We start from the raw sequence: 12,514 nt of genomic DNA on the forward strand, positions 1-12,514 counted from the left end.
GAACTCGATATCATGCATTGGTTTCATACCCTCAAGCTAAAGAATCACACACATAATGAAAATGTGTGCTTGCATGAAAATAGAAGCTACTTTAAACTTGAACCTATTCAGAAACTTCTTAAACACCTGTGAAAGAAGGAGACCAAATATGGAATTAGCAGAAGATTCTCCCTGATCTCCTTGCCTGCTTAATTTGGGAAATTTGGATCAAGAGCAGGAAGTTTCACATTGAGAAACATTTAGACTACACAAAATAACCATAGTCTTGAAAGTTTTAATCTTAATGTTTTATAGTCAGTAGAATAAAATCATTCTAGTCAGTCTCTAGTAGCTGGAAGTCTGCTGTTCCTTTTTTTTTTTTTTTTACAAAAAATCACATCTTTACTAAGCATTAAAAATAAAGCTTAAACATATCACTGGCAGCTTTGGGTAGTCTCCCATTTGTGTATGCATTTCAATCAGTTTTAAATCTGGGAGACCATAAAGAAAACATTTTCCAGGATTTGATTTGCAGTGTTGGTGATGACTACCCTATTGGATATTTAAAGTTTGCATGCTTGCAATTATAGATGGGTTTAGTGCCTGTGTAGCTTCTTTTCTTTTCCTTCTTTAAACGAATTTCTTTCATTAGTTGTTTTTGATAGAACTAAGAATAAGGAAGCTAATCTACCTCTGAGGCAAGGTCAAAGGGTATGTCCCATCCATTCTGGTTTTGATTGTGACATCTACAGCTAAGTTCTACAAATCTATTTTTTCCTTCTATGTCTTCTCTATTCAGGCATGCTATAGCCAAACTTTCTAGAGTGTTTTCAAAGGGTACTTCATTTAGCAGCCTGAAATTTAATTAAGGAGAACTTACACATTGATCGTTAAAACATGATACTAAACAAAGTTGCTATTGAAAACAATAGAATTTGCATTGCCATGAATGTAATGAAGAAGAATGGGTAACTAATCCATGAAACATAACATTCCAAACATTTCTCCCTTTAAAGGTAAATTTTAATTTAAACTTTCCTGTGTCCCATTATTAAAATAGACTTTGGGTAGTTTACTCTTTTTTTTTTTTTGGTGTGTGTGGGGGTGAATAGTGGTGGATTGAAGCTTAAAGAAGGTTGGTTAAGTTTGTTATGAGATTCCAGGCATTCTAGTCCAACCCAACTTTTCCAACAATTGCTTAGGAAATTGCACTCCTTTTTTGCTTGTGGACTTCTCCTAGGTTTTTTGTTTGCCACTGAGAACCAAATGTTGGCCTAGATAGGTCAATGTTATGGTCCAGCATGACTCCTCTTAAGTTCTTACTAGGGCTGGGCGGTTTCGTTTCGTTAATTCGTAATTTGTTAATAATTCGTTAATTTTTTCAATTACAAAACGATAACGAACCATTCTGGAGCAATTTTTTTAAAAAATGAATTTTTAAATACGTTTTGTAAATGCTTCGTATTTTGTTATTGTATTCGTTTCGTTATTGTTTTGAGGTTGTTTCGTTATTATTTCCGCATGTCTGGGGCAAGTTTTATGGTTGTTTTTTGTTTAATTAGTGAAAAAAAAATTATAATATCACACCAACAGTCAACAACAGAGGGAGAGGGAAGCTTCAGAAGTTTTTGGAGGTTTTTTAGCGTATTTTGCGGTCGCGTCCGCCATTAACGAATCGAATCGTTATTGTTTCGGAAATCGATTCGTTAATGTTTTGTAATTTTTTCCACATTTACGAAATTTCATAAATATCGAACTTTTTAAAAGGAAAATTTTGTAATTATTTTAAATAACGAAACGCAAAACCCCCCCAAAAAACGAATCGATTTTAGAAACAAATTTTTCCGTTGTTACCCAGGCCTAGTTCTTACAGTCTTAATTTGGTGAATGTTGACCTTCATAAGTAGATATTGAAATTCCAGATACGTTTCTGAAAATGTCCAAAATTTCAGGGAGGTTCAAGTGAATGTGAACCATCATCAAAATAAACTTGTTATTTTCCACCACTATTTGAGGTATACACCAGCGACCACTGACATTCACATCATCTATTTATGATTGTCAACACTCTCATGTGAAAGATGACATTTTCAAACTTTTGAACTTTCACTGCAATGAAACATGAGGACATTACATTTTCCAGTATTTTTCCCCCTTTGGCTGTGCCATATTTTTTTTCTGCAACAAATGTACCCAAGAAACAAACAAGATGTCTTCCATTTTGTACAACTTTAAAAAATAAGATTGGAGATAGTGCCACATAATTGAAATCAACGTTGGCTCTGTCATTCCGGATTCACAGAAATGTCAATCAGGGAGTGAATGTGAAATTTTACTGCAATGTTGTTGCTAAAAATACTCCAGTGTGTAACTAAGTACAACTATTTAAGTGAAAGCAAATTCCCCCGCACCACGTAGTCAAATATTCTATAAATAATTCACCTTTTAAATACATACTGGAGCCTTTAAAGGCATATAACTCTAGCTCTGTACATGTGAAAGCTCTTCATTCTCCACTGCTTTTAGATATTTATAACTTTCAGAAAGAGATGTTATTAATATTTGATTGTAACCCAAAGACTGAGAAGGTATTCTAGTTAAACAAAATAAAATGAGAACCAATGGCATCTTCTTTATTATAGTGTTTATTTATTAGTTTCTTCCTTTACCTTACCTATCTCTTTTTCTGTAAACCTAAGGTAAGTCTTATTTTTTATAGTATGTAAAAACCTGGGAACAGACTCCATGCATAGACGAAGGATATAGTTGCACACAAAATTATAGCTATTAAATACCATTCTAACAACCATGGTTCCAACCTAGAAGAATCTGCCTGAACTACAGAAAAAAAGAAACCTCTGTTTGAGAATTCTAAATAATTCTTCAAATTATAAATTCCACGATGTCCCAGAATAAATCCATAAGAGTTACAGCCTAATTGGACTGCCACAATCAAGTAATAAAGATAAACTTAAATATACTCATATGTTATTTATTTATTTATTTATTTATTTATTTAGCAATTTTGTATACCGGTCTTCTCACCTCTGTCGAGGGATTCGGGCTGGTTTCCAACAGTAATATCACAAACAGTCATTAAAACATCATAAACATATTAAACTAAAACATTAAAATAGCAAAATGCAATCAAATAATTACAATGGTCAGTCGTCCCAATAAAATCGTTGTTCGTCATTCGTTGTCATCCATCCATATCACAGAATATTGACTCACTCATCAAATGCCAATCGCCATAGCCAGGTTTTCACCTGTTTTCTGAATGTCACGATGGAAGGGGCAGTTCTGATCTCCAGTGGGAGAGAGTTCCAGAGCCAAGGGGCCACCACCGAGAAGGCCCTGTCCCTCGTCCCCACCAGACTCGCTTGTGAGGCCAGTGGGACCGAGAGCAGGACCCCTCCAGACTATCTTAACAATCTAGATAGTTCATAGGGGAGAATACGTTCGGACAGATAAACTGGGCTGGAGTCGTTTAGGGCTTTATAGGTTAACACCAGCACTTTGAATTGTGCTCAGAAGCTAATTGGCAGCCAGTGGAGCTGGTGCAACAGAGGAATAGTATGCTCCCTGTACCCCTCTCGTGTTAGTATTCTGGCTGCCACTTGCTGGACTAGTTGGAGCTTCCGGGCAGTCTTCATAGGCAACCCCACGTAGAGAGCGTTGCAGTAATCTAAACGGGATGTAACCAAAGCGTGGACAACTGTGGCCAAGTCAGACTTCCCAAGGTATGGGCACAGCTGGCGCACAAGTTTTAATTGTGCAAAAGCTCCCCTGACCACCACTGAAACCTGGGGTTCCAGGCTCAGTGATGAGTCCAGGATCACGCCCAGGCTGCGAACCTGCGCCTTCAGGGGGAGTGTAACCCCGTCAAGCACAGGCTGTAACCCTATGCCCTGTTCGGCCTTACGACTGACCAGGAGTACCTCTGTCTTGTCTGGATTAAGTTTCAATCTGTTGTCCCTCATCCAGTCCGTTACAGCGGCCAAGCACCGGTTCAGGACTTGAACAGCCTCCTTAGTAGCAGGTGGAAAGGAGTGACAGAGTTTGACATCATCTGCGTACAGATGACACCACACCCCGAAACTCCGGATGATCTCTCCCAGCGGCTTCATATCAATGTTAAATAACATAGGGGACAGTATGGAGCCCTGCGGGACTCCACAGTACAAAGGTCGTGGGGTTGAGCAGGAGTCCCTTAACAACACCTTCTGGGATCGACCCTCGAGGAAGGACTACAGCCACTGCAAAGCAGTACACCCAAGGCCCATTCCCGTGAGGCATCCCAGAAGGATACCGTGGTCAACAGTATCGAAGGCCGATGAGAGGTCCAGCAGAACCAACAGGGACACACTCCCCCTGTCCAGTTCACAGCGAAGATCATCCACTAAGGCGACCAAGGCTATCTCAGTACCATGCCCCGGCCTAAAGCCAGACTGCGCCGGATCTAGATAATCCATGTCTACCAGGAACCCCTGGAGTTGCGAGGCCACCACATGTTCCAGGACTTTGCCTAAATAGGGGAGATTGGAAACTGGCCGAAAGTTGATGAATTGAGTGGGGTCCAGTGATGGTTTTTCAACAGCGGTTTTATAACAGCTTGTTTTAAGTTGGCTGATATATTGCCTTCCCGAAGGGAAGCATTAACCACTACCTTTACCCGCTCTGCCAACCCCCCCCCCCCCGGCTTCCTTTAACAGCCAGGATGGGGAGGGGTCTAGGATGCATGTGGTAGGCTTCGCCTCTCCAAGAACCCTGATGACATCTTCGAGTTGAAACAGATTGAAACGAATCCATCAAAACTGGACAAGCAGATGCTTGTTACATCCTCAGAGACTGCCGTTAACATGGTGTCAAAGCCCGAACGGATCAAAGCGACTTTGTCCGCAAAGTACTGAGCAAAAGCTTCACAGCGAGCTGCCGAGTAGTCAGGGGACCCATCCTGAGAGGTGGGGTTCAACAACCCTCTGACTACTCGAAACAGCTCTGCCGGATGGTTCCTTGTGGAAGCAATATTAGCTGAATAGAAGGAATTTTGTGCGGCCTCTATTGCCATGCCGTACAACCTTAGATAAAGGCGCAGGTGTGTTTGGTTTGACTCGCTAGGGTCTTTCCGCCACACGCTCTCTAGCCACCTCTTAGTTCGCTTCATCTCCACCAACTCCTCGTTGAACCAAGGAGATGGTTTAGTTCGGCTACTTAAGAGGGGGCGCTCCGGAGTGATCGTGTCTATTGACCTAGTCAACTCACTATTCCAGTGGGAGACCAGGGCATCAACAGAATCACCAACCGAGGCGACGGAAAAATCCCCAAGAGCTGTTAGGAATCCCTCTGGATGCATAAGCCTCCTGGGGCGGACCATCTTATTGGGTCCACCACCCCTGCGAAGGTTAGAAGTTGCAGAGAGTCTAAACCCGATCAGGTGGTGGTTGGTCCATGGCAAAGGCGTGATTGACAACTCCTCCACACCGCCACCTTCTTCCCAGCCCTGACAGAAGACCAAGTCAAGTGTGTGTCCAGCACAGTGGGTAGGGCCAGATACTAGCTGGGACAGCCCCATAGTTGCCATGGTGGCCATGAAGTCCTGAGCCACCCCTGAAAGAGTGGCCTCTGCGTGGACATTGAAGTCCCCCAGCACTATAAGCCGCTGGGGCTCCAATGCCAGGCCCAAGACCAACTCTGCAAGCTCAGGTAGGGTGGCTGTGGTGCAGCGGGGTGGTCGGTACACCAACAGCATCCCTATTCTGTCCCGGTCTCCTAACCTCACATTCAAACAAGGTCAACTGTAGGACAGGGCACCTGATCAAGGAGATGGAATCTTTATAGACTACTGCAACTCTGCCTCTCCACCCCCCAGATCTCGGTTGGTGCTGCACAGCATAACCTGGTGGGCAAAGCTGGGTGAGATTAACCCCTCCAGCTTCGTCCAACCAGGTCTCCGTGATGCACGGCAGGTCTGCTTTTTCATCAAGGATTAAATCGTGAATGGTTGATGTTTTACCATTGACAGACCTGGCGTTCAACAGCACCACCTTTAATCCGGGAGGGGGGGGCGTCTACCTTGGTACCCAAATTTACCATGTCAGGAGAACATTTTGGAATTTTCCTCAAGGTTTGCTCACGAATTGGCTGAATTGGTTTTTTAACCCTCCCTTTCCCGTATCTCCCCTTCCCCATCATCACCTCTATGGGGGCCCCCTGAGGACTGGATCTCCCCCCCTCCCCTCCCTGATAGTCTAATATTGCACTGTTATATAATACATCAGTAACCCAGGCAGTTGTTAAGCCATCATTTCCACCATTCTTATAGTTCAATTCCTCCATTTCATAGAACCATCTCCAATTCTCTCCTGCATGTTGATTCTAATTCACTTTTTGTGTGGAGAACCTGTATATTAGGAAAACACAAAAATAGTTCTAATATCATTCCCTATTATTCTGACAGGGAATTCAGGAAGGAAGTAGGAGTCCCAGTTGGCAACCACATTGAAAAAACAAACTGCTATTAAAAATTTTATCAGTGCTAGCTTCAAAAATATTGTATTTGTCCATCCCAGATGGCCTAAATTTTGTGGAACCTTTCCTGTAAAGATGCTATAGCCCAGCATTGCTTGGATTATCAGTAGCCTGCACATATGGAGTGAGATGAGTAGACAGCTCTGTGGGAGATACACACGCCATCCCATTTCAGGAACAGCTGGGCATGTCAAAATGTGCTGATGGCTGACAGAGGAGTTTAAAGGGCTCCTGTTAACTCTATGAAAGATTTGGTTTTCAAATCTTTCTGAAATGCAGAAATGTTGAATACAACAAAATGCCATGATGTGAAAACATGTTGTTTTTAAATGTCATTCTTATGAAGTATCATTGCATAGCTATCATGGAGAAGAGCAAAACAGACCATTCAGAAATGACTGATGTTATTTGTCTCCTACTTGGTAGGACCTAGCTTGAATCATCCACAAAATTTGGGGAGGGAAAGGTACAAGGCCATAAATAAATGTCACAGATCTGATCTTTGCTCTTTTAACCAAGCCATATTCCACATAAACAAGCTAAAAGTGGGGCAACATGCAAGGTAAGGGGTCTGTCTCCTACCTTATTCTGTAATTCAGGCTTTAAAAATTTACTCCATTTTTTCTTCAAAATCAGTGGGACAATCCTACTCCTGTGGGAGTGACCAGGAGAGATACAAATTCAGGAATAGCATATCCGATAGGCTTTCCTTAAAAGGTCACATTGGTACTTGGGGATATTCTAGTGTCTAGAACCCCCCCTTATTACTGAATGATCAGGTGTCAGTCCTGGTAAAGAGTGCTTTTTTCTTATTTTGGATAGTCTGCCATTCTGCATCTATTCTCAGACCTAATCATGTCCCATTTGTGCATCAATCACACCAAATACTATAGAGCTTCCCTGGGAATCCTTTAAAAAGTTATGATTGGTGCAGAAGGCTGCCTCTACAATCCTGACTGCAATACCCCTCTGGGGATCCTGTAAGCTCTTACTGTATGATCTGCACACAATCTGTACTTGTTTACAACAACTCAGCATATTCAGTAGGATATACTCTCAGTAGAAAAGGAACTAATATTTGGAATACTTGATCAATGGTCAGTAATCTAAACACTTCAGGATGTTTTCATACAAGAATTCCCATTATTTTTATATTGAAATTTATAGAAATATTTTATGTATAGCTGCTGCACACAGCAGCAGCAGCAACAACAACATGGAGTTTTTCAAGGAAAAAAATGCTGAACAGTAAATAGCAATCATCAAGAATTTTTTTTTGCAAGGAGATGAAAATTGCTAAAATTACTAGTTTCCTTTGACAATGAATATATATATATATATATATATATATATATATAGGCTTGTTTGATCATGGGAAAAATGGTTCAGATGTAGGGGGCGCTGGCGATTCAGTCCAGAAATGATTTCCGAAATTTCCTGGAAAAAGGTCATAATTTTCCAAATTTTCCAAAATGTCTGAATCGCTTCATTAATGGTGGGCGCGATTGCATAATACGCAAAAAACTGCAAACGGTACAGGGGAAACTTCTGAAGATTCCCTCTCCCTCATTTTTTGACTGCTACTGACAAAACTTGCCACAGTGAACAGAAATTCTGAACAGATAAAAGCAGATTTGTAGTTCCCACAAGCACAGTGTGTCTCGCAAAGCAGGGATGCCTCAAGGCAAGTAGTGTTGAGTTGTTCACAAAGGTATTTTGAACAGATAAAAGCAGATTTCTATCTCCCACAAGTAAAAAAGTACAAAAAAGTACAAAAAGTAGTGTGCAAGCAGAGATATTATTATTAGAAATTATTATCACAAATTATTTGAAATTGTTAGCAGATAAGGGGATTCCGAAAGTCCAAAGGGACTTTCTGGGATCCCAAAATCCAATGTCTCTAGAAAGTTTAATTCAATTGGCAGACAGTGACAATTCAATTGGCAGACAGTGAACACTTCTCCTAGTTGCCCTTTTGTGCTGCCCTGCCCTGCCCTTCTTCCCTCCCCAAGCAAACCTTGAAGGAAATGGGCCTGCTACCAGCCGTTCTCTTCTCCCCGATTTGTTTTTCCCTTCCTTCCCTATCTGTAACCCTGTTGCTCGGTCACACCTTTCCCACCCAAGCTGCCTTCCCGACCTGACCCGTTTGTGTCCCCTGCTTGAGTCCACAAGGCACGTGCGGCCCTTTTTAAAGGGCAAAGGCTACCATGCTGTAACCCCGCCCCTCCCCACATGGTTCATTGGCTGGAGGCAAGCATCCCAGCATGCAAACTGTTGCTTGCCTCCAAATGCTAAGTCATTTCCGATTCACTTCATGGCTCAGAACAAAGATGGCGACAGTGGCCTCGAAAGAACAAGGGTACTTCCGGGTTCCCAAATCGCTTTGTAATCGCTTCGAAAAGGAATTTGATCTGAATTTAACCCTAATTCTGAGGATTCAGAACAGATCTAACCATGCCATATATATATATATATATATATATATATATATATCCTTTCCCTATGCTATCCAAAAGGTTAACATCCCTTTGGTGTTTGTTTTGCTGTCTGTGCCTTTGTAACTATGCATTGTTTGTAAATCACATGTTTGTAACTTGAGGTCTGCCTGTATTTAGTACTGCAGCCTATATGAATGTGACTGATTGACTAATTTCTTTTCCAATGGGTTGGCTCATTACTGAGATTTAACAAAAAAATATTATTACCAAAATCTGAGAACAGATGTGTTTCCAAAAATGAAAGAAAGGGTATAATACAATGTATTAAACCATAACTATCAGACATCGAAAGGAATAGAATTTGATTTGGTATTATTTTATTTATTTGTTTATTTATTTATTTGCTATACTTGTATACCGCCGTTTCTCAGCCTAGCCGGCGACTCAATGCGGTTTACAACAACTTATAACAAACAACAGTATACAGTTTAAAAGCATAAAAACACGATCCACAATACATATATCAATAAACAATCCAATTCATCTCTTGACTAAAATCGCGATCCAGTTTTGTCGTCCAAATTGCCAGTCCTTCAATCATTACACTTATTGCACTGAGTTAACCGAACGCCTGCTCGAACATCCAGGTTTTTAGTCTTTTCTGGAAAACCATCAATGAGGGGGCTGATCTTACCTCCATGGGGAGGGCGTTCCATAGCCGCGGGGCCACCACAGAAAAGGCCCTGTCTCTCGTCCCCGCCAGCCGCACCTGTGAAGCAGGTGGGATAGAGAGCAGCCCCCCCCCCAGAAGATCTTAGGGTCCTGGTGGGCTGATAGGCTGAGATACGTTCGGATAGGTAAGTTGGGCCAGAACCGTTTAGGGCTTTAAAGGCCAGCGCCAGCACTTTGAATTGAGCCCGGTAGCAGATTGGCAGCCAGTGGAGCTGGTGCAGCAGAGGAGTTGTATGCTCCCTGCGCTCCGCTCCAGTTAGTATCATGGCTGCCGAGCGTTGGACTAATTGGAGCTTCCGGGCCGTCTTCAAAGGCAACCCCACATAGAGAGTGTTGCAGTAGTCTAAACGGGATGTAACCAGAGTGTGGACTACCGTGGCCAAGTCAGACTTCCCAAGGTACGGGCGCAGTTGGCGCACGAGTTTTAACTGTGCGAATGCTCCCCTGGTCACCGCTGAAACCTGGGGTTCCAGGCTCAACGATGAGTCCAGTATCACACCCAAACTGCGAACCTGTGTCTTCAGGGGGAGTGCGAACCCATACAACACAGGCTGTAACCCTATACCCTGTTCGGCCTCACGACTGACCAGGAGTACCTCTGTCTTGTCTGGATTCAATTTCAATTTGTTCGCCCCCATCCAGACCGTCACAGCGGCCAAGCTGGTTCAGGACCTCGACAGCCTCCTTAGTAGCAGGTGGAAAGGAGTGACAGAGTTGGACATCATCCGCGTACAGATGACATCGCACTCCGAAATTCTGGATGATCTCACCCAGCGGCTTCATGTAGATGTTAAACAACATGGGAGACAGTATTGAACCCTGAGGAACCCCACAAGACAAAGGTTGTGGGGTTGAACAGGAATCTCCCAGTAACACCTTCCGAGACCGGCCCTCGAGGAATGAGCGGAGCCACTGTAAAACAGTCCCTCCAAGACCCATTCCCGCGAGGCGTCCCAGAAGGGTACCGTGGTCAACGGTATCGAAGGCCGCTGAGAGGTCCAGCAGCACCAACAGGGACACACTCCCCCTGTCGAGCTCCCGGCGCAGATCATCCACTAAGGCGACCAAGGCTGTCTCGGTACCATGCCCTGGCCTAAAGCCAGACTGTGCCGGATCCAGATAATCCGTGTCTACCAAGAATGCCTGGAGTTGTGAGGCCACCACACGTTCCAAGACTTTGCCCAAAAAGGGGAGATTGGAAACAGGCCGAAAGTTGACGAATTGAGTGGGGTCCAGTGATGGTTTTTTCAACAGCGGTTTTATTACAGCTTGCTTTAAGCTGGCTGGAATTTTGCCTTCCCGGTGGGAGGCATTAACCACCACCTTCACCTACTCGGCCAATCCCCCTCTGGCCTCCTTCAGAAGCCAGGATGGGCAGGGGTCTAGGATGCATGTGGTAGCTCTCATTCCTCCAAGCACCTTGTCCACATCCTCGGATTGAACCAATTGAAATGAATCCATCAAAACCGGACAAGCAGATGCTCGTGTTACATCCTCAGAGACTGCCGTTAATATGGTGTCCAGACCAGAGCGGATCAAAGCGACTTTGTCTGCAAAGAACTGAGCAAAGGCTTCACAGCGAACTGCCGAGTCATCAGGGCACCCATCCTGGATGGTGGGTTTTAAAAGGCCTCTGACAACTCGGAACAGTTCAGCCGGACGGTTCTTTGCAGACGCAATAGTAGCCACAAAGAAAGTCTTCTTTGCGGCTTTTATTGCCGCGGCATATGCCCTTAAAAAGGACACAAACCGTGTTCGATTTGGCTCGCTCGGATTCGAACTCCACACGCTCTCTAGTTCCCTCTTCTTTCGCTTCAACGCTGCCAGCTCCTCGGTGAACCAAGGAGCTGGTTTAGCTCGGCTACTTGAGAGGGGACGTTCTGGAGCGATCGTGTCTATTGCTCTAGCCATCTCCCCATTCCAGAGAGCGACCAGGGCATCGACAGGATCACCAACCGAGGCGGCGGGAAATTCCCCAAGAGCCATCAGGAATCCATCCGGATCCATAAGCCTCCTGGGGCGGACCAACTTAATGGGTCCTCCACCTCTGCAGAGGTTAGGGGGTGCAGTTAGTCTAAAGCTGACCAGGTGGTGGTCGGTCCATGGCAACGGAGAGATGGATAACTCCTCAACACCGCCACCTTCCTCCCATCCCTGGCAGAAAACCAAGTCCAATGTGTGTCCAGCACTGTGGGTGGGGCCAGATACCTGTTGGGACAGCCCCATGGTTGCCGTGGCAGACATGAAGTCCTGAGCCACTCCCGATAAGGCGGTCTCGGCGTGGACATTGAAGTCCCTCAGCACAAGCAGCCACTGGGACTCCAATGCCAGGTCCGAGACCACCCCCGCTAGCTCAGTCAGGGAGTCTGTAGTGCAGCGAGGTGGACGGTACACTAACAGAATCCCTAATCTGTCCCGGTCACCCACCCTCAGGTGGACGCATTCAAAATTTGTTGACTGCGGGATGGGGGCCCTGGTCAGAAGAATGGAATCTCTATAGACCACTGCAACCCCGCCTCCCCGCCCTCCGGATCTTGGCTGGTGCTGCACAGAGAAACCTGGCGGGCAAAGCTGGGTCAGATTCACACCTCCAGCTTCGTCCAGCCAGGTCTCCGTGATGCACGCCAGATCTGCCCGTTCATCCAGGATTAAATCCTGGATGAAGGCTGTTTTGCCATTGACAGATCTGGCGTTCAACAGCACCACCTTCAATCCGGAGGGACCGCCATCCTGGTTACACCAATTTACCGTATCGGGAGACTGATTTGGAATTACTAAAGTTGTTGTACGGTCCCTAGGCCGAATTCGGGGTCTCCTTTTCCCGGATCTCCCCC

The sequence above is a fragment of the Anolis sagrei genome, chromosome 1, assembly GCF_037176765.1.
Source record: "Anolis sagrei isolate rAnoSag1 chromosome 1, rAnoSag1.mat, whole genome shotgun sequence".
NCBI classification, from domain to species: Eukaryota; Metazoa; Chordata; class Lepidosauria; order Squamata; family Dactyloidae; genus Anolis; species Anolis sagrei.